This window comes from Castor canadensis, chromosome 10, assembly GCF_047511655.1.
Source record: "Castor canadensis chromosome 10, mCasCan1.hap1v2, whole genome shotgun sequence".
In the NCBI taxonomy this organism is placed as follows: domain Eukaryota; kingdom Metazoa; phylum Chordata; class Mammalia; order Rodentia; family Castoridae; genus Castor; species Castor canadensis.
The window spans coordinates 134,421,000-134,448,635 of NC_133395.1; the positions used below are offsets into that span (position 1 = coordinate 134,421,000).

Below are 27,636 nucleotides of genomic sequence, written 5' to 3' on the forward strand. Positions count from 1 at the left end.
GCAGAGCTACATTTTCTATAGGTATGACAGACTTTAGAGAAGATGACTGTTCCAGGAGTCAGATTTAAGGCTTGCTAGAAGGAAACCCTATATCAATGGCCAGAAATTTGAGTAGCCTGCAAGCAAAAAAAAAAGTAAATAAGGTAGTAAAAGAATGAGTACATTGTGGTTGAAAGTGCTGTGGCTTTGTGTTACAAAGGAAAATTGTGGGAAGTGAGTGAAAAATAGCCATTGTAAGTAAGGGCAATGGGACCAATTCCAAAGTAGATGGCAGAGGTATTGCTAAGTTACTGTGTAAATGATTCAGAAATTTAGATCAATGAAGAGATGCAGAGAAATAGGAATGCTCTTGGCTCTTGACTATGCTGGCTGACAACTTTTAAGAATATAATTAGCATAGATGAAAGGGGTCTTATAACACAGGATTTAGATTGCCTTATTTCTGGAGAAGTATGTATGACCATATTCTGTCTAGTTTGGTAGATGTTAGTAAACAACTATCTGTGGAAATTGTGCAGCAATTTATACAGGTGTCCAGTAAATTGCCTTGATCCTGTCCCCAATTTTTTTTGTTTTTAATTCAACACCCCACCCTCCATTTATCTATATTAACTCAAACCATCTTAGGAGATGAGGTGGGGAAGCTGATTTTATTAAACCACTTCAACTACCCAGGAAATAAGTTTAAAGTTATTGATGTGCCACTGTCCCGAATAACAGCTCGCAATCATTTCATTTCACTTTCCCTCCACGAAGCATCACATCCAAATATGCTCAGGTCTCCCAAACATTTAGATAAATAACTTCATCTACTGGACATGAGCTCTAAATGAGTCATGTCACTAATTAATCTCGGTCATTTGCAAGAACTTTACCTCCAAGCCGGTTAGAATTCAGTGCATATTTGTGCACCTTTCAGATTATTAAAGCTTCTCACACACAAGCATAATGCCTGACATCAGGGATAAAGACAACTACCATCTCCCAGAAGAGAACAAATCATGTGCTGAAACATGGTCTCTGGCATCTTTATGATGTGTGTGTAAAGTGTGAATCTGGTAATTTAAGGTGTGTGACTCTGACTCCCATCCAGCTGTCTGGAGATGCGCTTAGAGAGAAGAACGGCAACAGATTTAGACTGACGCAGTCCTTCCCTGGAGTCCCCCTCCTTCTACCTCTTCCCAAAGGAATCCACAAGGGTATTCAGTTGATTGCTGTCGTTAACCTCTCTTGTAGTATTATATTTCTTGTTGAAAGTACCTTTTGTGGCTTGTAAGTACATTTAAGAGATGTGAAAGCTTTAAAAATGACTTTACTTTCAAATTATTAGGAGGAAAACAATTTCTTAGCACATGTGCATGCATCTAAGAGAAGATCCTTGCAAATATCCAGGGTTCATCAAGACTGGGACTAATTGATACATTGGTTGTAATGAGATATTTTTCCAAATTATTTTCCTATCCTGCAAATACTATGAAAGATGCTCATATAAATTAAAAAGCCTGAAATATTTCACTTGAGAAACACACTTGATTTTTCTATATGGTACTCTTCAATCTCAAAAATAATCTGGAATATAGAATAAGGAGCATCTTTGAAAGTCTGGTTAAAGCTCTGAGAATTCATCTTCAGTATCTGTTTTGGTAAATTTTGGGATTCATCCAGTTTCCTAAAATGTGACATGAGCTCCTCTGGTGGAATGCTTAGTAACTTTAGTTGGTACCCAGATAGATATTTTTAATAAAAATGTTATATATATGAAACAAAACAAATGGTTTTATAGATTAATTAGCACAAAGCTAAATTTTGACTTAGAATTTAAAAAACATTTAATAATCAGTTTTAAAAGTGATTCTTTAATATAGCAGATCTAGAAACAGTATGAGGAAGCAAAACTTTCCCTTGTTTGGACAATTCTGGCTGGGTCTGAGAATTAAATGGACATAAAATAGAGTAATAGGACAAAGCACAGCAATTTTTCACTTGTACCTGGAAGCCCCCATAGAAAAATGGAGACCCAAAAGAAGTGGCAAAATCTACGTGTTTATATATTAGGTTGAATAAAGAGAGGCAATGGTGGAAAAGTAACCTAAATATATGGGAAGACTAAAATATAAGAGCTCCTCTAATGAGAACTGCGGTACAAAATTCCTTAGGTTTTGATTCCTGTCTCGGATGATAAAAAATGTTTCTTTCTCCTGGTTTATGGAGGAGATCTTTCACATAGGAGTTTTATCTTCTACTTAAATAAAAAACGGTCATATTATCTTTCTTGCAACACTGTTTTTCAAATGGCTTTAGTTCAAAATAATCCTCATGTTTGTCAAAAGACAAAATGATAGCGAATTGAGTTATAGATCTCATTAGTTTTTATTTGTGGCTCAGAAACCAGCAATCCTCATTTTACAAAGTAGCATGGGAACTCCTCCCAGGCAGTGAGAAAAAAGTGGGTTTTGTAAGGTGGAAACAAGGAAAGAGCATAACAGAGGAAAAATTTATTAACATCAGGTTACCTTTCTGTAAAAAGTTAAAGCAGAGAATACCTCCTTAAGGATGTGGTTAATGTAGTTAAACTGGAACCTTGTCATCAGGAAAAAAACTGGTCTGTTGGGGGTTCTCCTTCCTTAAAATTTCAGTCTGCTTATGTAGAATTTAACATGAGTGACTCCATTTAAGTTTGGGTCTGATCTGATGAGGTCTAATACAGAAGCTCAGTCCAACTTAACAGCCCACAATAATTTGTGTGGAACATGCCAAAGGAGCATTTTTGCAGTGACATATTATGCCACCCATCTCAAATAACCCTATCATAGGTTATTTTCTATGTGTTGAAGGATGACATCCTAGCTGATGGGGAAATGGTTACATGGAATCATGGAATTTTAGGTCTGGTTGGAAGTCATTTACAAATTGCCTTGTCAGACACTTTTCTAATAGGTTCAGATTCTTACCCATGAAAAAATTGCCATCCTGTAGTGTGTCTTAGGATGGAAGCCAGGATTTCCAAAGCCCCATACACTCATTCTCTGGCAAGAAAGTCATTCTTGGACTTATCATTATACACATGCTTTGAATCTAGAATTCTACTAAGAGCTGGAGGACCCAAATCAAAGGCCTGCAAAAAACACTTTGAAAACTTGAGTGAGTGAGGTAGACCAGTTGTCAGACAATCGGGAGTTCACAGTATCTGTCTATAAGAGGGTATAAATGTCCATATTGACATGAAGTATATTCTGACCTGTCTGTATATTTTCAGAGACAAACTAAGGGGAGAATGAAGCAAAACACATAAGGATTCATGTAAGAAATTAGATCCTAATATGTCTCATGAATTATCAGTTCATAGTGGTCAGATTTAAGAAGTTGAATTTTACAGAAATTAGTGTGAAGTTAGTGATAGATATTTAAATAAGTGAACATATTTTTGTTAAAGCTGAGAAATTCAGTTTGTAAACTACAATTCCCATTACTGGTTTGGCATATTTAATATTTGTATTTTAACAAAGACCTGAAAATTTCCATCATGAATTGTACTAGTATTGAAAGGGTTAAATTGGTAATTGTTTTTCCTTTTTTAAAATTTTCTTTGATTACCCACTGATTAAAGGATTGGAAATCTACACAGTCAAGGGACAAAAAGATTGTTTACTTTCTACTTGTTTTTGACCACAAGGCACATCCTAAATTCTATTTAGTTTTCACTACACATTTTAAAAGGTATACTTGATAAAGGGACAAGGAATGCAGTGCATTGGTGTTTGGTAATTGTCATTTTTCTTGTGTTCCTGTGCAGCAGATAGAATCACCAGATGGCCCATTTCCAGGGTTTCTGGCCTATACCGACTCATTCATTAAAAATTTTTATTACATTCCTACTTTTTACCCTGTTCTACAGTTTAGGATACAAATGACCAAAATAAGCAAGCCACAACCTCATTTCCCTTACACACACATGTGCATTCTAATTGGATATCCATCTGTGAAGGAAACACAAGGACCAGTCTACAGGTGTTCTTGGACTCTGTGGTAGCTTTTCTCTCTTTTTACCACTTCACTTTCTTCTCTTGGCTCTTCTCTCCAGATGAACACATATCCATGATATAAGCCATATGAAGTAGAAGAACCAAACAGTTTTCCAGGTATTTTTGTGAACCCAAACATACTCTTTTTTTTTTTTTTTTTTTTTTTGCTTCAGTGAACAAAGCTAAGCCCCTCCCTACCCAATAAGCCATTCATGTCTTAGGTATTCTCCTGGCCACCTGCCTTAAATGATCAAATTGATTACACTATTTTGAAACCCATTTGCCACTCTGTAAGTGGGGATAGCAATCCTTCCCAAGGATATGGTCTTAAGTACAGTTGAATTAATATGTGGGGAAACATTTTCAGCTTTTTGGAACAAGATGTTTTATAACTGCAAAGTGCTATTACTATTAAAGATAATAATTTAGAGGTAAATATTATAGCAACTAAGCTCAAAGGAGCTTTTAGTGCACTATTTCCATTTCAATGTGTAAAAAGAAAATTGGTACTAAAATACATAGTGTCTGTCTTCCTTGTAATTTCTTTTCCCCAAGTCTATTGACTTTTTTCTGCCTTCTGACTTCCCTTTGGTAACTCAGGAGCTGACCTATGTTTTGAAGTAGCCAGTTAGAGGGACAAATTGAGTAGATGACTGATTTGTCTTACTTCTAATACCTGCAGGCCAAGTGGAGTGATTAACTGTGTGGATGTCTGATGTCACTTTTTCTGAGTGCCAAAGTGGTAGTGTTTGTCACTAAAGAGGGTTGGCTCTGGCCTTTGGTAAAATGGACCTAGAAAATGGTGAGAGGGATATGATAGTCACTATTTGGAGCTGACAGGCTCAATTTCCTTCAAATTCTGCTACCTTAATTAAACACAGAGAACTCAGGAATTTGTTTCACCATTATTAGACAGATAGGTCATCTACTGACATCATTGAATTTGGTATGCATATGACCTTCCTGAACAGTTACTTTGAAATTTATGTGTGTGTATATATGCATGCATGTACATATGTAAATATAGAATTATGTACACAACATACCTAAAATATATACACATAAGCATATATGTGTGTTTGTTGTTATATATGTAGTCATGTGTAACTTAATGAGGGGCATACAGTCTGAGAAACGCACAATTAGGCAATTAATGTGCAAACATCATAGAGTATACCTATATAAACTGAGATGGCTGTGAGATCACTACATAGTATGATCTTCTAGGATTACTGTCATATAAGTATTCTGTGTTTGACTGAAATATTATAATGTAATCTATTATTATAATGGTGTAAGGTTGTGTGGATGTTTTATATGTGTGTGCCCACCTGCCAGACATGCGAAATACCTCACTAATTTGAGGTATATTGCATTGCCTACAAGCTCTTTAGCTTTCGTGGTCTAGAAACCTTACCATCTTTTGCAAAGTCTTAGCATGCTTCAAATTGATATGGTATTTTAAAGTTAAAGATCTATACTCAGTCTGAACAAGGTGTCTCTGTGTTTTCCACAGAGACTAACAAGTGATGCAGACTTAAATATCAATTGATTTAGGATAGAATATCACTTAACCTAATATTATTAGGGCTTTCAGATAGCTCTCACATGAGAAATCTGATATTTTGAAATTTGGAGTGTAATTAATTCAGCGAAATAGTATGTATTATCTCACGTTGCATTTATCTTTCTTGTGTTAATATGCCCTAATGGCTATTAATCATAAGAAATTTATTGTTTCAGTGGAGTTCAAACATTACATAGTGGCACTAGTAGAAAAATGGTATGGATAGAATTTCTCCAACATTCATGTGTGAAAATGCAGGTTCTGTTTCATTGTGGCTCACTCTGGCTTCAGATTCTAAATTAGTAATTAGCTCTCCTACTATGTCAATCTTGGTGGTCTGCAGACAGCATTTGAGTAATAATGGGAAGACAAGTTGGAACTCCTTATTCAGTCCACATTGAATTTGATAACTAAGTCTTGTGCATCTTTTTTTCATCCAACCTGCCAAGTGAAAGTTTGCATCTCATTTTGTATTTTACCAGGATGTCCTAAAACTTTTCTTTCTGTCCTAAGTTGACCTAATGCATCTTCTCCTGACAACCAAGTCTTAGTTATTTAAAGATATGTGAAGTAAAAGATTTTGAATGTTTTAGACAGGATACATGATTTCTCTAGAATAATAGAAGGCAAAGTGTGTACTAAAGACAAAGCAAATCTGTTCCATATGGAATATTCTGAAATATTAGAAAATATACTGTTTGTTTCTCTTTGATCCTATGGTTTATAAAAGTGAAATGCTGACTTTTTTCATATATGCATTTTCTAGGTTCTCGTACACTGTTGATATCTCCCCAGTAACATTGCATATTGTGTTGCTGCTAGTGGTGACAACTCTAGGGAAAGCAAAAGACCTTTTTTCTTTCTTTTAAACTTTTCTCCATTTGTGACATTATGACAGCTGTCATGGGAATGGGGAAAGAGCAATTTTTCAGAGGCCGTCAAACAAAGGTACATTCAATGCTGTAACTTAATGAAAGTTGCTTCATTGTGACATGTATCAGAGGTTTTGGTGATGCAAGTGTGGAAGGATCTTTTCTGAAAGATTTATGTCTCAAGTCTGGATTTGAGCTGAAAGGGCATGACCTTGGCTTTGAACTTACAGAAGGTTACTCCCTGTAATAAAACCCAGAGTCAGTATAAAGAGGTTTTCAGATCAGGAAGGCAGGGCGACTGAGAAAAAACAGCAGAAGGTTCCCTTCAGAGAGAGAATAGCATAGGCCTCTTTAGCTGCATTTTACCCAGAATCTTCAGATAACAGGTGGCTGTTAGGGAGTCACCTAAGTACCTTGAAATCAAAATGAATGATTTTTCAATTGTCATCAAAATGACCTTTTTAAAATTAAATATGCTCACAGACACACAAGTCATTTCTCTTTATTCGGATTTCTATTGCAAATCCACTGTGAATGTGTGCATAGTTTACCAGAGGCTGGGGAGAGTACTGGAATGGGAGAGCTGAGGAAAGGTGGGTACTAGGTTACAGGTAGATAGGAGCAAGAAGTTCTGGTGTGCTATTTCATAGTGGCATGGCTACAGGTAAAAAAAATGTACTGTACATTATAAAAAACTACTAAAAAGAACATTAAAAGTTTTTACCATAAAGAAATGATAAATATATGAGAAAAACATATACTTAACCTTATTTAAAGTTATACATGTATGAAAACACCACATGGTAATCCATTGACATGTACAGTTTCTTTGGTTCTGTGTTTCAATTTAAAAATAATTTTAATTTGAAAAATACTGGGTAAAATTAAGCAAAAGAAACATCCTCAACCAAATATTTTTCTAGATAGCTTTATTGAGTTATAATCCTAACACCATACAGTTAACATATTCAATATGTTATATATGTTATATATATGTTATATATATTCAATATGTTATTCAATGTTTTTGTACATTTTCAGTTGTACACCATCATGACAATTTTAGAATATATTCATCATCCCTTAAAAGAACCCTGTATCTATTAATAGTCACTCCTATTCTCCTCAACCTTCCTCCAACCCTAGCCAATCATTAATCTACTTTCTATTTTGTTTTGCCAAATCTGGATATTTCATGCAAATTGATCATGTGATGTATAGTCTTTTGTGATTGTCTTCTTTCACTTCACTTCCTGTTTTCAAGGTCCCTTCACATTATAGCTTGTGTCAATGCTTCTTTCCTGTTTTGGACCCATGTATTGGATACATACATTTTTATTTACATTTTTATTTCTTCATTTGATGTTCATTCAAGTAGTTTAAACTAGTTTTGACTGTTATAAGCAATGCTCCTAAGGATATTCTTGTATGGTTTTGTGTGGGCATTCACTCAAGAGTGTGATTGCTGTGTCTACACCAAATTTTTTAACCAATATATGTTTAAGTTTCAGCAGCCCTGAAATAGTGCATTTTTTAAAAGATATATATAGAAATAAAGAAAATGTTTCTCAATCAGTATTTTTTTTCATCTAAACCAAGAACTTACATGTCCTATTGTTTTAGTCTTTGTAAAGTAAATGTTTCCTAAAACTTTCATCTCTCTTATTGATTTCAGTAGTGGCACACCCTCTAATGATTAAAACTGTGACTACAAGGCAAAGGTTTACACTGTTCATTTTACAAAAAGTGAAACAAAGAACGTGCCCTTTGTACTTATTCAGAGCAAGATATGTGCCACTTAAATAAGTGGTATTTACAAACTAGTGTAGTTAGGACATAAGAAAAACATCTAATTTAACATGAACTGAGCTTTTTTGCAGTTTAAAATATTTGCCTGACAAGACAGGGAACCATAGGTGAGCTTTTTCAACCAGCCTACAAAATTCAAAGATTGCAGATATAAAAAGGCATGAAGCTTGTCTTTTCTCATCCTGAGTGTGCCAACTGACGTAATGAAATTTAGAGTGCACCCATATTGGAATTAGATCTTTACTGTGTGTCATCGAATATGAAGACTTAGATCAGAACACCTATTAGTGAGAAAGCTGCCTCAGTGCACTGGGGATAGTAATGTTATTCAGGCAATATGCACCTCGGAAGGTTTGTGGATTGTTTCTGATTACTACTCCTGTGTATTTGGTGTTTTGTAAGTATTCTGTGGGGACTGTCTTTTCTTTACTCCAACTGGAAATAGATTAGAGGAAGGATATAAACATGTTACGTTCTGCAAGGAAAAAATAAAAGTAGCAAGATATTTACATAAAAAAAAATCCTCCTTGACCTGATTCATAAAAGGTAGTGTGAAAATACCAACCAGTGGAATATAATTTATATGGTCAGTATATTTTAGTCAGTTGAAGGGATTTTCAAATTTTTATATCTATAAATTACAGAGATGTAAGTTTCATTTAATATGCTCCAAAATCAAACAAGCAAGTATTTTATTTAAATGCAAGTGCAAGTGATTGACACACATTTATTGTACATTGTATAATTTCCAGTGTTGTGGAGCCTCAAGCATAATGATACATCAGTTCACATTTTTCAGAATCTTGACACTATTATTTCTTTTGATTTTCATTTTGCAGGGACCAAGGTATTTTATTTAGTGTCATTGCCAACAAATCTGCCTACCAGAACACAGTCAGAATCAAAAACTGGCTTTCTAAGACTATTGCACATGTATATGCAGAGGTGAATGTGGCAGATAAACTGAGTAATGAAGTAAAGAGTTGATTAAATATCATTTTAGTATAATACACTACAAACGCACTCACGCACTGTACTCCCATCCCCAATACAACTCCAAATAAGACCTTTACAAGGTAGGTTTTATCACATATTTTTAGGTACAGCAGTTAAAATTGAGTCAAGGCCAGACTAAGACAAAACTGTGCAGTATATAGAGAGGTTTTGATTTATAATCTCCCTCCTTTAAAAATTTGTTACCCTTTCCTGAAACTTATGATTTTTCATTAGGAAACAAATCAAATAATACTCATTCTTGCATCTGTAATGGCTGAAAATCAAAGTTTTCAGATATGTTTGATGAAGAAAGTACAGGTTTACAGAAGCAGCTACTTATAAGACATTGTGATTTAAATATAGTAACTAGGAGAAAACGAATATGAAAACAAACATATTCCACTTTCAAAAAATTTATTTTGTCACTTACAAGTGAAAATTATGTAAATAATCATTGCAGAACAATAGTTGTTTATGTTCTTTAAACAGTAATGATAGGGCTGAGGTGTGGCTCATAGTAAAGTGCTTGCTTTGCAAGTGCAAAGCCCTGAGTTCAAACCCAATCCCACCAAAAAAAAAAAAAATAGAAGCTATAGCAATGTTCATTCATAATATATGTATCTTTATAGTTTATGTATCTTTATAGTTTATGTTTATGTTTACCCAGGTTCTTCCTGAATTCCACAGCTCAAGCAGTTTTCCTGCCTCAGACTCCTGCATAGCTGGGACTATAGATATACCTGATTCTAATACTTTTATATTCTGATAGAGAAAATGCATATTCTCCTTGAGCTATTGTCTGATATTTGTGTGAAAATGTACTTATTCATGGTTGAGGGGAGTTGGGAAAGAAGATCTTATTTTTCTTAAGAAAAAGTGGGACTTATGGTTTCACAAACTCACAGAAGGTAGTAACAGAGCAGAATCTGTATACCATTTTGACAATAGGTTTGTATAATCATAGTACAAACGTTGAGGATTTGAGTCCTGTCTCCAGTGTTTGTGAACTCAAGCATTATGACTTAACTTCTCTGGACTTTGACTGTTCTCTCAGACAAGTGTAGAAGAGATTGCTTCATTCTAAGATTTGTTTTGGTTCTGGCATTCCTTAGGATGAAGCTACTTCCAACAGTGTGGGTGTGCTGGGGGACTGGTGGCTTTTGTAAGATGCTGTGTGGAGCAGACATCTAACCATGCATTCATTGTTGATGTGAATTCTGGATTCCTTCTGGTCATTACAAATCTCTTGGCTCTGTTTTGCAGTGTGAAGCCCTGTATAATTTTTTGATCTAAATTCCTATGAAGTCTTAATTGTTTGCACTGTCTTCCTTTTTGCTTTCTGCCTTGTCAACTTAGAAGTCGTTGTTAAAATATGCCATTTTATTCCTAAGGACGGGCAATAAATATGGAAAAAATTGTTGTTATTGTTGTCTTCTTCTAGAAAACATGTCAAGAATTTGATGAGGGTGGGTTTAAGTGGCTGTGTTCTTAAAGATTTCAGTATCTTAACAAATGCTGGCAAGGATGCGGGGGAGAAAGTAATCCTTTGTACACTGTTGGCAGAAATGAAAATTAGTGCAGCCACTATGGAAATCAGTATGGAAGTTCCACACAAACCTAAAAATAGAACTCTCATATGATTCTACTGCGCCACTCTTGGGCACAGAACTGAAGGAAGGTAAGTCAGGGTATAATAGAGGTAACTGTGCACCAATGTTTATGGCAAAACTATTCACAATAACAAAACTGTAGAATCAGCCTAGGTCTTCATCAACTGATGAATGGATAAAGAAAATGTGGTAGATACCCACAATGGAGTATCAATCATAAAAAAAATGAAATTATGTCATTTGCAGGAAAATGAGTGGAATAGGAAATCATCGTATGAAATGAAATAAGCCAGATTGACAAAAACAAATATTGCAAATTCTCTCTCATATGTGCAATCTAGACCTTTAAAACAAAGGGAATGACAGGAGTGCAAAATGGGGTGGTTGGAACTTTTGAGGAGGGAACCAGCAGGGGGGAATGCAAAAGGGAGACAGTAAATTGTAATCAAAGTGCTTTATACACACATGAAAATAGAATGATGCAACCTATTAAAACTTTTTTAAAAGGGTGGTGAAGATGGGTAAGAAAGTAATAGAGGGGATGATTTTGATCAAAATACATTATGTACATGTATGGAAATATCACAAGGAAATCTCTTTGTATAATATATACTAATAATTTTTTTAAAGATTTTGGTATTGTAAATAAGAAATGGTATTGGGGAGATGCGGTCTTTATACCACTTATTCTATCTTTGCAAGTAATGTAAATTCTGAATGCCTTGCTTCATCTGCAGAACACCTGCCTGTACAGTAAGAATTTGGTTTGGATTTGCTAATATACTTTCCTACTCTTTCCTTTGAGGATTGCTTTAAAACAGATTACCTGCAATTCTTTAAAGATAATTTTGTCAGCATGTCTTCTAAGAGTTAGTTGTCCAGAAGATGTCCTTCCATCTTGAACCTAGACAAAAAAGACAGCAAATTTATTGGTATTCCTGATGACATATTTTCCCCACAGTTGGATACTTTATCCTTCCCTTTTAAATGTGACCTCAATTTTGTCTAAAGCTATCTCCTTCTGATGCAGGAGTTTCTGCTTTTTATCTGTTCCCAAATGTGCCTCTTTTCCTAGGGTCTCCCCTCACTTCTAAGTTTTGGTTAGAATTCTCTTTTATTAGATCATAGGCTTTTTGTATGCTTTCTAAAACAATCAGTATACTTTCAAGTTTCTGTATTTCTTTTTCCTCTTCAACTATTGTAAGATCTACGAAACTGTTTAAAGTCAAGCCTTCCCTCTTTTCTCAGCACAGTTGCTTGCTTCTTCTTCACAGTACTTAATACCTGTGTCATCCCAGTTCATTTGTTGATGGGACTATCACTTTCAAGCACAGAAATTCCTCTGTTCTGTCCTACCTCTGCTTCTTTACCTTAGATCTCAGAAAGGAAACATATCAGATATGATTATTTTACATTTTTAAGTTGTTATATTTTATTAGAATGGGATTCTGACAATGTATTCCTGGATAAGTCCAAAAAATAAGATTGCTAGCCATGTTATGCCATACTGTGGGCTGCTGAAATAATTGAACACCAGAGATCAAATTACTCCCACTTAAATGAGTACTAAACAGCATTAATATTAATAAAACCATGCTATGCCTGGAATATAGTTAAATCTTAGTGAAACCAAAACTGATAGGCCTGAAATTGCAATACATTATTTACCCATTTAACCAAGTATAATTCCACAAGACACTTTTCATGAGAAAGATAACACGATGAGTTATTGAATCGTACCTGATAGTTAAGGCTCTGTAAGTGTATTAACTGGACAAATCTTGTCACCTCTTGCATAAAACTTGCAAGAAGATTTCTTTCCATATTAAACTTTAAAAACTTTAAAAAATTATGTGGTATACTTATAATATTATAATTTGTTTCCAAACAATAGGTTCTCGCAAATTGCAGATAAAGCCACTGATTCAAGAACAGTGAGAGCCCCTCTTTGCAGGTTTGTTGCTTTCTCTCCAACATTTTCATCATGATATTCATTGACTTAGAATTCATCCAAAATAAAAAGTAATATCCCCTGCAGTCACTGCCTCCCAAAGCCAATACGTTGTTAACATGCATTTTTATCTCACCCATGTTATTTGGTTCCTTCTTGAAAAAGTCATATAGCTTGGGCCTCAGCTTCCTATTTCTCATGACTTACATTCTTTCCATGTGTTTATTTATTTGTTTAGCACAGTCCTACAGGTAATACTAGCATTTACCTTTTTTATTTGAAGAACATTTACTCAGACATTTTCCCTTGAGAAAATTTTCTTAAAAGAATATGCAATGCGTTCTAGAAGTGTGGTTTAACCCAAAGAATTACTCTAAATTTTACCTTGCGAAGTAATTTTAAAATAATGCTCTTTAAAATTTGGAAATTTAAACCATAGTTATGCATTCAGCTGGCTTAACCATGTGTTAAGATCTCCCTGGTCTTTTAAGTTGCTTTTTAAGTTGTGCTAATCTGGAAATTGAAAAAAAAAATTCTTTCTTCGTAGATGGTTCACATGGAAGTATGCTACTTCACTAACAGAGGTGACTAGAGACATGGAAAAGTGGCTTCTGAGTATAGGAAAAGAATCTCCAAAGAAGAAAAAGCCCATTTGATGACATTAAACTGTGCTTTGTCGTCTGTTATTCTTTGTACTTGCCAATTAGAAATCTTGACAGGTCTTGAGATTCTGCTTTTCCCTTTGTTGTCCAACAAGGGAAACAAATTGTTGCTATCAGGTGTTTCCCCTTCACCATGGACCATTCCAGACCAGACAAAGAGGGGAGGATTTTGAGCTCAGATGGGTAGAGTTGGGTTGGAGGAGGTATATGGTTCTCAGTTTTGCTCACAGATAGTCAAGATGGAGATTATGGGAACAAATGGAGAGAACTCTCCATCTGTGTCATCCCTTCATTCCTCCAACCTGGGAGACAGTCTTTAGGGATCAAAACATCACCTATAACTTGTTTTCATTTAACAACCAAACTACCAAGATAATATTATACTGTTTGCACTATTCTCAGCCACAAATGTGAGAGAAGTATAATGACTCACTATTGGATGTCCATTTACTTTTTCAGTCATTGACTGTCTTACTCCATTAAACAGAAAATAGTGACTCTTCCCTGACTCTAATAATGAAATTTCTGACCTTTTCTGATCCCCTTTGTATTGTGCCTAGAAGTTAAGATTCATTCTGATGAGTGGAATTATCTCCCCTGTATTAATGGTCATGAATGCCCTAGGGAGGTATTAGTGTGCAATTTAACAAATTCAGACTCAGCTAAAAATCTGTCTTGATATTCATAATAAGAACTTATGTGATGTCCCTGACATCCAGCAGAAATAATGTATGGCAGTGTTAGCTCTAACATTTGATCCTGTATGACACAATTTTAACTTTATACCAATTGAAGATTTAAAACTGGGCCACCATTACAGGGATAGGTAATGAGAAAGCTGTTCTGTTCTCTGTTTTTAATGTGCCAAAATCAAGTTTTCACTGTAACTGACTTGTTAACAGACACTGGAATATTTTAGGTCTTCAGTTTCAGCAAGGTATACTCTTGTGGCTGACTTAGCTATAGGTACACATAAATGTGCTGCTTCTCAGAGAATCATAAAAGAGACTGCTACTTCTCTATTTTGTCAGATACATTTGCCAAGATTTTATTGAAAGTTAAAGGGTCAGTTCTTTCTTTTAGCCAGAATGTTCATCCTAGGAAGATAAATATATTAGCTATTCCTAAAATGTGGATTTTAAAAAATAAAAGTTTTCAAAAAGTTATCTCATGAAAGAAATACAATTTTTAAAAGCAACACACTTTAAATCTTTTTGCTTTATACGTACAGGTAACTAGTAGAAAAGGAATATAAGAAAGAACAATCCATTTTCAAAAACATGTAATTTACCAAATATTAGTGAAAATCATGGTAAATATTCATTGCAGAACAGTAGTTGTTTACTTTTGGGGTTTTGTTTTTGCTTTGGAATATTGGGGTTTGAACTCAGGGCTTCACACTTGCAAGGCAAATGCTCTACCACTTGAACCATGCCCCCAGCCCTTTTTGCTTTAGTTAGTTTTTCAGGTAGGGTCTGGAGTTGTTCCCTGGGGACTGCTGTTGGACTGTGATCCTGTGATCCTTTGCTTCCCAAGTAGCAGGGATTACACTTTCTTAAGTAACTGTAACAGTATTCATATTCTGTTGCATTCATAACAGATGTTTATTTATATTTCAATTGAGAAAACATATATCCACTTAGAGTTCTTTCCTTTAATATTTTCCTAAGTATTATATACCTATGGTTGAGGGAAATTGGGAAAGATCTTATTTTTTCTGAAGAAATGATAGCACTCATGGTCTAACAAACTCACTGAAGGTAATAGCAGATCAGACTGTGTACCAAGGTCCACCTTGATAATTGATTCGTATAACCACTGCACAGACCTATAGGATTTGAATTCTGTCTGTAATGTTGACTTTCTTTGTGAACTCAGGTTCTGACTTTAACTTCTTTGGATGTTGGCTCCTTTCTCAGAAAGTATAGAAGACAGATTGGTTCATCCTAAGACTTGTTCCATTTCTAGCATGTCTTAGGATGAGGGTACATTGGGGGCTGGTACCCTTGGTAAGATATTGTGTGGAGCCATCATCTAGCCATGCACTGTGATATGAACTCTAGATTCCTTCTGGTTATTTCAAATCTCTTAGTGATGTTTTGCAGTGGAAGGTCATGAGCTAAGAACCTTGGCCCTATTTCATCTTCTTTATCTAAATGTCCTATGCAGTTTTTTTTTTCTTTTCTATAAACACTTTTATTTTTTATTTTTTATTTTTTTCATTTTTCCTTTATTATTCATATGTGCATACAAGGCTTGGTTCATTTCTCCCCCCTGCCCCCACCCCCTCCCTTACCACCCACTCCACCCAATCCCACTCCCCCCCTCAATACCCAGCAGAAACTATTTTGCCCTTATTTCTAATTTTGTTGTAGAGAGAGTATAAGCAATAATAGGAAGGAACAAGGGGATTTGCTGGTTGAGATAAGGATAGCTATACAGGGCATTGACTCACATTGATTTCCTGTCCGTGTTTCTTACCTTCTAGGTTAATTCTTTTTGATCTAACCTTTTCTCTAGTTCCTGGTCCCCTTTTCCTATTGGCCTCAGTTGCTTTAAGGTATCTGCTTTAGTTTCTCTGCATTAAGGGCAACAAATGCGAGCTAGTTTTTTGGTGTCTTACCTATCCTCACCCCTCCCTTGTGTGCTCTCGCTTTTATCATGTGCTCATAGTCCAATCCCCTTGTGTTTGCCCTTGATCTAATGTCCACATATGAGGGAGAACATACGATTTTTGGTCTTTTGAGCCAGGCTAACCTCACTCAGAATGATGTTCTCCAATTCCATCCATTTACCAGCGAATGATAACATTTCGTTCTTCTTCATGGCTGCATAAAATTCCATTGTGTATAGATACCACATTTTCTTAATCCATTCGTCAGTGCTGGGGCATCTTGGCTGTTTCCATAACTTGGCTATTGTGAATAGTGCCGCAATAAACATGGATGTGCAGGTGCCTCTGGAGTAACAGTCTTTTGGGTATATCCCCAAGAGTGGTATTGCTGGATCAAATGGTAGATCGATGTCCAGCTTTTTAAGTAGCCTCCAAATTTTTTTCCAGAGTGGTTGTACTAGTTTACATTCCCACCAACAGTGTAAGAGGGTTCCTTTTTCCCCGCATCCTCGCCAACACCTGTTGGTGGTGGTGTTGCTGATGATGGCTATTCTAACAGGGGTGAGGTGGAATCTTAGTGTGGTTTTAATTTGCATTTCCTTTATTGCTAGAGATGGTGAGCATTTTTTCATGTGTTTTCTGGCCATTTGAATTTCTTCTTTTGAGAAAGTTCTGTTTAGTTCACATGCCCATTTCTTTATTGGTTCATTAGTTTTGGGAGAATTTAGTTTTTTAAGTTCCCTGTATATTCTGGTTATCAGTCCTTTGTCTGATGTATAATTTGCAAGTATTTTCTCCCACTCTGTGGGTGTTCTCTTCAGTTTAGAGACCATTTCTTTTGATGAACAGAAGCTTTTTAGTTTTATGAGGTCCCATTTATCTATGCTATCTCTTAGTTGCTGTGCTGCTGGGGTTTCATTGAGAAAGTTCTTACCTATACCTACTAACTCCAGAGTATTTCCTACTCTTTCCTGTATCAACTTAAGAGTTTGGGGTCTGATATTAAGATCCTTGATCCATTTTGAGTTAATCTTGGTATAGGGTGATATACATGGATCTAGTTTCAGTTTTTTGCAGACTGCTAACCAGTTTTCCCAGCAGTTTTTGTTGAAGAGGCTGCTATTTCTCCATCATATATTTTTAGCTCCTTTGTCAAAGATAAGTTGCTTATAGTTGTGTGGCTTCATATCTGGATCCTCTATTCTGTCCCACTGGTCTTCATGTCTGTTTTTGTGCCAGTACCATGCTGTTTTTATTGTTATTGCTTTGTAATATAGTTTGAAGTCAGGTATTGTGATACCTCCTGCATTGTTCTTTTGACTGAGTATTGCCTTGGCTATTCGTGGTCTCTTGTGTTTCCATATAAATTTCACAGTAGATTTTTCAATCTCTTTAATGAATGTCATTGGAATTTTGATGGGAATTGCATTAAACATGTAGATTACTTTGGGGAGTATCGACATTTTTACTATGTTGATTCTACCAATCCATGAGCATGGGAGATCTCTCCACTTTCTATAGTCTTCCTCAATCTCTTTCTTCAGAAGTGTATAGTTTTCCTTGTAGAGGTCTTTTACATCTTTTGTTAGGTTTACACCTAGGTATTTGATTTTTTTTGAGGCTATTGTAAATGGAATTGTTTTCATACATTCTTTTTCCATTTGCTCATTGTTAGTGTATAGAAATGGTAATGATTTTTCTATGTTGATTTTATATCCTGCTACCTTGCTATAGCTATTGATGATGTCTAGAAGCTTCTGAGTAGAGTTTTTTGGGTCTTTAAGGTATAGGATCATGTCGTCTGCAAATAGGGATATTTTGACAGTTTCTTTACCTATTTGTATTCCTTTTATTCCTTCTTCTTGCCTAATTGCTCTGGCTAGGAATTCCAGTACTATGTTGAATAGGAGTGGAGATAGTGGGCATCCTTGTCTGGTTCCTGATTTTAGAGGGAATGGTTTTAATTTTTCTCCGTTAAGTATAATGCTGGCTGTAGGTTTGTCATATATAGCTTTTATAATGTTGAGGAACTTTCCTTCTATTCCTAGTTTTCTTAGAGCTTTTATCATGAAATGATGTTGGATCTTATCAAAGGCTTTTTCTGCATCTATTGAGATGATCAAGTGGTTTTTGTCTTTGCTTCTGTTAATGTGGTTTATTACGTTTATTGATTTTCGTATGTTGAACCACCCCTGCATCCCTGGGATGAAGCCTACCTGGTCGTGGTGAATAATCTTTTTGATGTGTTGCTGAATTCGATTTGCCATTATTTTGTTGAGGATTTTTGCATCAATGTTCATTAAGGAGATTGGCCTATAGTTCTCCTTTTTGGAGGTGTCTTTGCCTGGTTTTGGGATAAGTGTAATACTGGCTATGATTCTGCACTTCTAGTTTTGAGTTTTGAATTCTTTTCTCTTTGATCATAGGATCTTCCTCTGCTGTTTTTAAAATAGTCTGTGTACTTTCAAACTTTCATTTTTACCTCCAGCTGTTATCCAAGCTTAGTAGATGTTCAGACTTGCGCTAAAGTCAAGGCTCTCCCTTTCTCTCCAGAGAGTGGCTTGCTTTTTGTTCACTGTACTTAGTAACTACCTCACAACCATGTTCATCAGCTGATTTGAGTGCTCCTTTCTACTACAGAGCCTCCAGTATGCTAATCTACTTAGGTACTTTTGTTGTTAAGAAGAATCCTGCTTCTTTATGTTATACCTGGACAGGAACCCTTAACATTTAATCATTATATACTTTGAAGTCATTATCTCGGTTATGTTTCTCAATATTTGAATGAGAAGTGAAATCATTTGTCCCTAGCGTGTTTAAGAGACCCTTTTAAAGCAGGTTGATTTAAGCATATTCCTCTTATTGGCACACTTTCGAATTTTTTTACTGATCTAAGAAAGGGCTAATCTGAAACTCTATGACAGCTTGGTAGCCTGAAGAAATCCTCCATTCTTCTGAAGCTGTGTTTTTGAAGACTTCTTCAAAGACCAAGCCTACTGTTTTGCTATCAGTTAGCATGAAATCAATGAGTAGCTTTTCTGTGTCACAAGGAAAAACAGTAGACAAAAGACCCCAGTGCTACCATCTTGCACTTGATACCTCATTTTCTTTAGAGAGCTGTCTAGAGGATTCTCAGGCAGGGATTTAAGAGTGAAGTAGTTCAGACCCATATCTACCACCATATAACTCAGAATGACATTTATGTATCAGGAAATCCTTTAGAAAACCATCTATATCTATGGGTAAATTTCAGGTCTACAAAGTTCAGCTGGGAGGAAAGTTTGCTCAAATGCATTCTTTCATGCCTATGTTTAAGCCTAATCCAATTACTTTTAGGCTGACTCAGATTTACAGAGCTAAAATCATTATTGTACTTCCCCAATGACTAGTAGTGATATTTGATTTCATAAGCTGAGGCAAATTTTTATTTAACTTGCTGTTTTTTTAAAGACCTTGACCTAAAAGTCAGTGTTCCAAGCTGAAAATATTAAATTAGTGTTCTCAAATACATATTGTAGTAATAGTTGAACTCATGGATGTGAGGTCATATTAAAGCAGCTGAGATTGACTCCTAAAAAGATTAAAAGTACATATGCTTCTTTTGAGATACCAAAACCTATCAGTTTTTCTTACTAAAAATAGCTCTCTTTTTCCTCTGTCTCAGAAGTGCAACATTTAATATCAACTCGATGTTTTAGAACATAATAATGAAGACCTCAGTCTCTAAAATATTTCTGTATAGTTTAGATTTGGGCTCCCATGCTTGGTCAGTGTGACCTTAAGAAAGTCATTCAACATTCTGTCTTCATTTATAAAATGAAGTGAAAGATGCCGAACTTTATTCTTGAATTTTTGGCAGTTCAGGGGTTTGAACTCCTGGTCTCATGCTTGCTAGGCAAGTACTCTACCACTTGAGCCATTCGACTAGCCCTAGAATTAAGTTTAATTAAGTAGAATTAATTAAATAAGAATTAAGTCTTATTAACTAGGCCCCACTACTGTACACTACTCTAGTGTAGAAAAAGATGCAATGGATATCTCAATTTTGGGAAAATTGTTTCTTATGCACATGAATTCTATAGAAATTCACTGCTTGCTTCCATACACTAGATTGATACTAGTATCAATTGGCATAGATAGTTGGACATTTACTTGCTTGAGTCACAGAGGTCCCTGTTAATCCATTAGGACAGAAGGAATAGGGTACAGTTGGTACTTCTGAGAATGAGAGAGAACCATCAGGATGAATACGTAAAAATGCAGAGTTCTCAGAGTTCTTGTATTTTTGAATGAGCTATGTTTATAATTTATCCATTGTTCACTAGGATACTCCATATGCCTTTTAAGTTTTAACTATTCAGATGTGTTCATTCATCTCCACCTTACCTTATATTTCCCTCTAAATACAAAACTGATTCTCATGTCTGATGAAAAGGGCCTGTTCTAAGATTTTTTTTTTTTGGCATGTATTTCCAAACTAAGACACTGTAGTGGAATTTGAAACTTCAAGATCCAAGGTTTCTGATTCATTTTTACCACTAACTACTCCTTAAAGTTTGAGGAGTGCTTTGTTCTCTCAGGCCAAGGTCATAAGATTGTTTAGAAACATAAATTATAATTACCAGGAATCAATATACTTATACATCCATCCACACATTTGTCAATCATAAATATTCACCTCAGTTACATCTCCTCCTGCAGATGTGAGCAAACTGAGCAGAAAGGAATTAAGGGTGCAATTCCATATATACATGGAATAATGAAACTCCCTGTGTAGTTACCTTAAATTTAAAAATGACTTTTTTAAAAAATGAAGAGCAGAAAGGTAAAACGAGGTCCTCTCTCAGTATTGGTATTAGTGGGAGGGGGAGGACACAAGGAAAGAGGGAAGGAGGGTAAATATGGTGGAAATACTATATATTCATAAATGAAAATGGAATAATGAGACATGAAGAAACTATTCTAAGAAGTGGGGGAGGACACTGTTGGTGGGAATGTAGACTAGTACAACCACTCTGGGAAAAAATTTGGAAGCTACTTAAAAAGCTAAACATTGATCTACCATTTGATCCAGTAATACCACTCTTGGGGATATACCCAAAACACTGTGACACAGGTTACTCCAGAGGCACCTGCACACCCATGTTTATTGCGGCACTATTCACAATAGCCAAGTTAGGGAAACAGCCAAGATGCCCCATCACTGATGAATGGATTAAGAAAATGTGGTATCTATACACAATGGAATTTTATGCAGCCATGAAGAAGAACGAAATGTTATCATTCGCTGGTAAATGGATGGAATTGGAGAACATCATTCTGAGTGAGGTTAGCCTGGCCTAAAAGACCAAAAATCATATGTTCTCCCTCATATGTGGACATTAGATCAAGGGCAAACGCAACAAGGGGATTGGACTTTGAGCACATGATAAAAGCGAGAGCACACAAGGGAGGGGTGAGGATAGGTAAGACACCTAAAAAATTAGCTAGCATTTGTTGCCCTCAATGCAGAGAAACTAAAGCAGATACCTTAAAAGCAACTGAAGCCAATAGGAGAAGGGGACCAGAAACTAGAGAAGAGGTGAGATCAAAAAGAATTAACCTAGAAGGTAACACCCACGCACAGGAAATTAATGTGAGTCAACTCCCTGTATAGCTATCCTTATCTCAACCAGCAAAAACCCTTGTTCCTTCCTATTATGGCTTATACTCTCTCTACAACAAAATTAGAGATAAGGGCAAAATAGTTTCTGCTGGGTATTGGGGGGGAGAGGGAGGGGGCGGACTGGGTGGTAGGGAGGGAGTGGGGGCAGGGGGGAGAAATGACCCAAGCCTTGTATGCACATATGAATAAAAAAGAAAAAGAAGTGGGGGAGGGCAGATAAAGAGCATGATGGAGGAGGTGAATCTAAGATATATTAAAGTATTTTTGTAAATGTCACTGTGTCCCTGGCACAACAATATATGCTCATAAAAATAAAAAATACAAAAATTAAATTTAAAAAATAAATTTATCAGAATCTCAGCTCTGGGCCAAGATTTAATTAAAAGAAACAGTAATATAAGGTTGACATGCAATCTTATGCTAAATTTTAGTATTCAGAATTCATGGTTTCTAGACTGTCTGTTTGCTTTTCCATTGAATGTTTTAGCTTGTCTTCAAGCTTTGTCTTTAGAATTCCTGTCAGCGGGCTCTGACTACTTCTCAGACATGTGTCTTGAGAAAAAACTAAATTTTTCTTAGGTTGCTGTTTTCATTATTTCTCCCTTCATCTCTACCTAAGATAATAATCTTGACAAAAAAAGTACTTGGTAATGTTTAGGTATAAATCCCCAATGACAGTCATACAGTTTGAGTATACGTTATCCCAAATAACTGGGACAAGATGAGTTTCAGATTTCATATTCTTTTTTGGATTTTGGAATATTTGCATACATATCATGAAAAAGCTTAAGGATATAACACAACTCTAAACACAAAATTTATTTATACTTCATTTTTTCAGTACAATATTTTTCTTTTCATTTTTTAAAATTCTGAATTTTTTAAAGAAAACACTTTATTATTATTATTGTTGTTGTTGTTATTATGCTGAGGGGACATTTTGATATTTACAGAAATTCTTATAATATATCATACTTGAATTCATTCCCTCCATCATTCTCCTTTATTTACCCTTCCCCCATTCCTGGAAATATTTCAACAGCTCTCATTTTTCCATTTACATACATGTGTAAACAATATTTTCAGTCCACGTGTGTTTTGATTGTGATTAATCATATAAGATCATGTGTGGAATTTTCTATTTTTGGCCTCATGTCAGCATATGCAAAAGGTTTTGGATATTAGAGTAGTTCAGATTTGAGGGTTTTGTATTAGGGAGCCTCATACCATACTATAAATTGCATTGATCATTCAACATTTGCAGGTTTAGAGCTGGAAGGGCATTCAAGAATTATTCTATTTTTCCCTTATAAAATCAGTATTTATACCGAAAGAATATCTCTATACAAGTAGAGATCATCTATTAGAACACAAGTGGCAAAGGAAGAAAAAATGTACCTCCATCTGCATTATCAGAATATATATCAGAGAGTATATTTTGAATTAATGGATGATTAGAAAGGTTGGGAACTGTACAAGACATCTAAAGAAATCGATATAAATTAGTGGTCATACAATATCTTTGCTTCCCTTTGGGGAATATAAAGAAGTTAAGGATAAGTATGGTTGCATTTTTAAATTCACCCAATTGTGTCGTGCCTACACTGATTTGCGTCATATTGCTCTGCACCCTCAGTAGTCTCCAAACAGCTCCATTGGATATACATTTCTCATAAGCACTGAGTGTTAGTCTATCTTGCAGCAAAATAAAAAGCAGTCAGCTGAGAGAGAGGAAGTGTGTGGTTGTAAAGCAGAGAGGCAAAAAGAGGATTGAGGATAGAATGTGATTTGTCCTGCTTCCAAACCAAGTACCGGATATCATAAAATGGTGTTTACTGCTGCATAAATAGTTTCTTTTTTAAAAAGGCAGATGTTTCAGGATGATTTGTCTGTTGTCTAAACAAATTCTAAATGTGGATAATTTTCTTATATATAGAAGTATATTTAGTAGCCAGTTTTGTAAATATAGTTTAATAACTAGTTATAGGTCCAAAATATTAAGGGTAAATTACAAGAAAAAGTAAAATTTCTGTAATGTTGCTTTATATATTTCTTTTGTCTTGATCCAAAGCTTACCTTCATTGTACCCATTTTAGGGAGAATGAAGTGATGTTAAGTGCTTTGGAAATTCTTTATCAACCTTGCTTATTCTATCCAATTCCTTCATATGGAAAAAAGTGTTTTTCTGTTGACTTATTTGCAAAACTAGGTTAATAAAGTAGTGCAATGAGAAGTTTCCTAGGCACAGTAAAGTGATGAATTCATAAATGGCTATATGGTTTAATGTAGTTTATTTATTATATACCTGCATATCATGCTGGGGACAAAAAAAATCGCAACTAAGAAAAGAACCTAGAGCGTCTATTAAGTCATTTGTATTCTGTTCTTACTTAACTTTTGCTAATTTTTACCATTGACAAAGGAGAAATAGACAAAAAACAACAAAGTGGAAAGAAGGGAAATAGTGATTATACCCATGATGACGTACTGGAGAGTTCAGGAATATTGAAGCAGTAAGTTAGGACTGCAAAGCATCTATATTGCAGATGAAGGGACTGAGACTTCTGAGATTCATTGACTCATTAAGTAACCAGAACTTGAACACACATCTCCGTGTCCCTATCTAATCTCCTCATGCTCTAGAGTGATCTGGTACTTAGGGCTAGTTTAGGATATTTTGGGAATTTGGGGTTTGTACAATTAAACTCATTTGAATTTTGAAAAATTTCAAGTGGAGTAACTGCCTACCTTTGCACTTGTGGTAGCAGTGCTGATTGGTGGTTGTGGGAAATATGAAGTTGGACACTTTCCTTAGGTTTTCTTTTTCTTAAAGTAAGGTGAATGTATGATAAATGTATAATATTAAGCCATGTACTCATCATTTCTGTATTCATCACTTTCCTATGCCAAAGAAACTTCTCAGTGTACTCTTTTATTAACTTTGTTTTGCAAATGAGTTAAGAGAAAAACACTTTTTCCACATGAAAGAGTTGGATAGAATAAACAGAGTTGATATAGAAGTCCCCAGGCACTTAGTATCACTTCCTTCTCCCTAAAATAGGTACGACAGAAGCTAAACTTTGGAATTTCAAGACTATTCACTGTTCGTGATGCTGTTTCTCCTACATTTGTCACATCTAATTTTCCCAGGATACCTGATATAACCTCACCAAGACATTTGGTTTAAAACTAATTGGCAGTCAATGGCAGAGGGTAGAGACACTTAAATTTGCTGAAGCAAGCACAGTGCCATGTACCAGTATACATGTCAGATTGTTCTCAGACCGCCAAGGGCAAAAATATGTGCTGAGGGAGGCTCTGCTGATGCCCCTATGCTGGAGGCCTCCTTCAGCTCTTAATTAGCTTGCAACAAACAGAGCTGCCATCTTGATGGTCTCTCCGGGATACCATTAGGCAGAGCCACTGACCTTGGTAACTCTCACATTGATCTCTGTAGAACTGTATTGTGAAACTAAAAGAAAAGGAAACACTTACTTCCCAGGTGTTTCCAAATATTTTATGCCAGCAATGTGGATCCTACACATTGGTCATTAAAAATTGTTAGTGTATACCAGAACTCAAGGCAGGGCACACTCCCTACAGATACCAGTCTACTTTGGTCAGTGACACAGTGCCCCTTGCCATCGAATACCACTTTAGCAATATCATTTTTATTTTTAGCCTGAACATAACTGCAGATTAAGATCAGGATGGATGCTAGAAGTAGGCTAGGTATGAAATAGCAATAGATACCTGGCCTCTCAGCCACCAGTCTTATCTCCTAAATGAATAAGAATCCTGCAATTACACTTTGAGAATTTCTAATAGTCAGATAAGCAAAGCAAGCTTTCCAAGAGCCCAGGCTAAAATGTTTGATTGTGAGATGTGATTTAAGGCCAAGGGAAGAAAAGTAGCAAAAGAGAGAATAGTACAAGATGGAGACAGGCTCTCCAGGGTGAACTAGCATCAGAAAATCTTCTGTAAAGAAAGAATATAAACAACAAATAATCTCCCAAGCACAAAACTTAAGCTTCTGCATTTTCTTTCTATCCCTAACAGCATACCTAGCAGCAACTAAAATAGTACAAATTTTGCTGAATGCCAGCTTGAGAGCTCTGGAAGGTTTATTTCTGCAGGAGATTAAGGTATAAATATTTCCAGATTCGTTTCAGGGTGGCAAGATCAACTCCCAGCATGAGGCTGCTGCCATCACAGAGATGCTTCATGGCACTTTTTCTTCTCTCATAAGCAAAGTGACAAAAGTTGCCTCTTGAGCCAAATGGAAGAAGTAAAATGTTGTTGTGTTAGGTGTCCTGGGGAGTGAGTGGCTGGATAACAAGTCAGGATTCAGGAAAGGCACTCAAAGTACACTGTAGAACTGGAAGATTACAGTTCTACATCTGACCGTGCTTCTGTTGTATCCATGATGTCTTTGCAAAGAAACATTTTTACCCATTCTGGTATCACTGCAGTGAACATGCAATAAGACAGCTGGAATAAAATCATCAGTATTGACACAGGTTAATTTTATCAAAGGTCACAGTCAGATTGTGTGCATAGACATGCCATAGGATGCACCAGAAGAAAATCTTTACAATTTATTTTAGTCCCCAATTGCTTATGGGAACCTGATTTTGTCAGTTGTAGAAAATATATAGTTCACTGGCTACCATTAGTTTGAAAAATAAAAGAGAATATATTTTGACCAGAAAGGAGTAGAATTGTAATGTTCTTGCAGCTGTAATAAAGAGCTAAGCACCTAATCTTATGTTTGATAAAGTCATTGAGTGAATACTGAGCTGTCCTCATAAAGCACTCAGATACAGAACTAACCTTTGAAAATAAAACCCAGAGGAAAGCTATTTAATAAACAAATAATACATCATGCTAGAAGGGCAGTTGGAGAAATCCAAATGCAATCAAGTGTTTCCATCTTTGTACTGTGCTCCATTCAGCAAAAGCCTGGCTCACCTGGAATTTGGGCTCCAAGAGGGAATAACAGTGAATAAGAGTTTAGCTCTGGATTTGGCTATGCTTTAATCAATTGGAGCTTGATGATTTCACAAATTCATTGACTTTGGCTTCAAAATGGATAACAGGGAGCAAAATCAATACTGCTCCATTGGTCACATCACTACCACCAACTTATTCCTCTTTCCTTGGTATGAATTTAGGAGCAGCAAAGAGTTCATGGATCAACCCAATAGAAATCCCTTCACTATCCTCAACAGTAGTCCAAGACTGTGACAAGAATTGGAGTGGTGCTTTTTCTCTTAGTTATATATCCTTTACCTGTATATATTGGACACTTAAAAAGTTGTCTTACCAAATGTGGTATCTATACACAATGGAATTTATGCAGCCATGAAGAAGAACGAAATGTTATCATTCGCTGGTAAATGGATGGAATTGGAGAACATCATTCTGAGTGAGGTTAGCCTGGCCCAAAAGACCAAAAATCGTATGTTCTCCCTCATATGTGGACATTAGATCAAGGGCAAACACAACAAGGGGATTGGACTATGAGCACATGATAAAAGCGAGAGCACACAAGGGAGGGGTGAGGATAGGTAAGACACCTAAAAAACTAGCTAGCATTTGTTGCCCTTAACGCAGAGAAACTAAAGCAGATACCTTAAAGCAACTGAGGCCAATAGGAAAAGGGGAACAGGAACTAGAGAAAAGGTGAGATCAAAAAGAATTAACCTAGAAGGTAACACCCACACACAGGAAATCAATGTGAGTCAACTCCCTGTATAGCTATCCTTATCTCAACCAGCAAAAACCCTTGTTCCTTCCTATTATTGCTTATACTCTCTCTACAACAAAATTAGAAATAAGGGCAAAATAGTTTCTGCTGGGTATTGG

The 27,636-nt window shown here is 35.8% G+C and overlaps 1 protein-coding gene across 10 annotated transcripts in view; it reads left to right on the plus strand.

Moving 5' to 3' along the window:
• The window catches only part of Cntn4 (contactin 4), a 905,834-nt gene that overhangs the window by 392,133 nt on the left and 486,065 nt on the right, over positions 1 to 27,636 (plus strand). The window contains exon 4 of one of the 10 annotated variants that reach the window (XM_074044270.1): positions 12,771 to 12,830. The exons of the other annotated variants lie outside the window; for them this stretch is intronic. The gene's annotated coding sequence lies outside the window, so the exon portion shown is untranslated. The remainder of the gene's footprint in view (positions 1 to 12,770; positions 12,831 to 27,636) is intronic. 10 annotated transcript variants of the gene reach the window in all.